The sequence below is a fragment of the Oncorhynchus clarkii genome, chromosome 1 (genome assembly GCF_045791955.1).
Source record: "Oncorhynchus clarkii lewisi isolate Uvic-CL-2024 chromosome 1, UVic_Ocla_1.0, whole genome shotgun sequence".
NCBI classification, from domain to species: Eukaryota; Metazoa; Chordata; class Actinopteri; order Salmoniformes; family Salmonidae; genus Oncorhynchus; species Oncorhynchus clarkii.
In genome coordinates, this window is record NC_092147.1 from 46174441 (window position 1) to 46176614 (window position 2174).

The 2174-nt window shown below is 44.2% G+C and overlaps 1 pseudogene; it reads right to left on the minus strand.

Annotated features, from left to right (window-relative positions):
• Window positions 1-425: 425 nt before the first annotated feature.
• On the minus strand, window positions 426-1968 carry LOC139405502 (Fanconi anemia core complex-associated protein 24-like; annotated as a pseudogene).
• Window positions 1969-2174: the final 206 nt, after the last annotated feature.

Consider the following 2174-nt stretch of genomic DNA (forward strand, 5'->3'; position numbering starts at 1 on the left):
TCATTCATATATCTTTATGTACATATTCTTTATCCCCTTACACTTGTGTCTATAAGGTAGTAGTTTTGGAATTGTTAGCTAGATTACTTGTTGGTTATTACTGCATTGTCGGAACTAGAAGCACAAGCATTTCGCTACACTCGCATTAACATCTGCTAACCATGTGTATGTGACAAATATAATTTGATTTGATTTGATTTTTGAAGAACTGCAACACATTTTGCATACACAGAGAAACACCAAAACATTTTGTTTGTATAAACAAAGGCATGTTACATTCCATCGAGATGTGGAAAAAAGATACATTCCAAACTAGGGAGTCTTTAGCTTTACAACATTGTGTCAGGTTCACGTGTGCCCCCTCCTTACACATTTGAACATAAACAAGTAATGATTTGTCAATGAGCTGTGCCGTGCTGTCAGAGTCAGACTAATGGGTTGTGGAAGAAGTTGCGTATGTGCTGAGCCATGGCCTGGCCCACGATGGGCTCCAGTTCATGGGTCCCTGCGTTGTACAGCTGGTGGATACTGGAGTAGTGCTGGAGCAGGGCCATTGCTTTGACCATCCCTACTCCAGGGATCTGCTGAACCAGGGACATGACCAGGGGGTCCAGCAGCCGAGACACACTCCTCCTGAGGAACGGGTTGTCTTTACTCTCTCCGTGTACCTGCAGAGGAGAGGACACAATTCATCAGTCAATCGTCACGCACAGTTAGACTATGGTCGATCTGACTGTATGTTAGGTCGAGTTTAACACATATTTGTGGAATCAGGATAATCTTTGCAAAGTGACAATGCTAGACCAAACTCTTCGCTACTTTTCTTGCATGTATGAAAGTTTGACTATCTATCTGTATGAGAAGCTGGGAGGCTTCCAGCTGGCTGGCAACAGGTAGCAGTTTGAGACCGAGCTCATACACCACAAACTACTGCATTACAGGAAAGTACTGTTCACTGAGCCGGGTCTTCTCCACCACCACGATGCCCTGAAGGCTGGCCTTGCACAGAGAGGGAGACAAGATTGGAACATCACCATGGAAAAACAGATGTCGTATAGAGATACATTACAATATTATATATCAGTAGTTCAGCCATATACAACACTGGCGATCTGAACTAGATTATGCTGTAGGATGTGAAGGAAAGTGCAAAAATAAAGAAAACACCAACATAGTCGTGGCAAATTTTTTTTAGAATGTCACAAATATTAATTTCCACAAAGTTTGCTGCTTCAGTGTCTTTAGATATTTTTGTCAGATGCTACTATGGAATACTGAAGTATAATTACAAGCATTTCATAAGTGTCAAAGGCTTTTATTGACAATTACATGAAGTTGATGCAAAGAGTCAATATTTGTAGTGTTGACCCTTCTTTTTCAAGACCTCTGCAATCCGCCCTGGCATGCTGTCAATTAACTTCTGGGCCACTACTGGGCCACATCCTGACTGATGGCCACCCACCTCTTGAGGATTGACCACAAGTTCTCAATGGATTACGGTCTGTGTCACGCCCTGACCTTAGAGATCCTTTTTATTCTCTATTTTGGTTAGGTCAGGGTATGACTAGAGTGGGTACTCTAGTTTTTGCATTTCTATGTTGGCCTGGTATGGTTCCCAATCAGAGGCAGCTGTCTATCGTTGTCTCTGATTGGGGATCATATTTAGGCAGCCTTTTTCCACCTGTTTTGTGTGGGATCTTACAGGACTGATGGTAGCGCTCACCTTGTCTTCTCCGGACAAGCTTTTTTCCGGATTCCCCAAACAATCGGAAAGGGGACTCATCAGAGAAAATGACTTTACCCCAGCCCTCAGCAGTCCAATCCCCGTACCTTTTGCAGAATATGTCTGTCTCTGATTTTTTCCTGGAGAGAAGTGGCTTCTTTACTGACATTCTTGGCACCAGGCCATCCTCCAAAAGTCTTTGCCTCACTGTGCGTGCAGATGCACTCACACCTGCCTGCTGCCATTCCTGAGCAAGCTCTGTACTGGTGGTGCCCCGATCCTGCAGCTGAATCAACTTTAGGAGACGGTCCTGGCGCTTGCTGGACTTTCTTGGGCGCCCTGAAGCCTTCTTCACAACAATTGAACCGCTCTCCTTGAAGTTCTTGATGATTCGATAAATGGATGATTTGGGTGCAATCTTACTGGCAGCAATATCCTTGCCTGTGAAGCC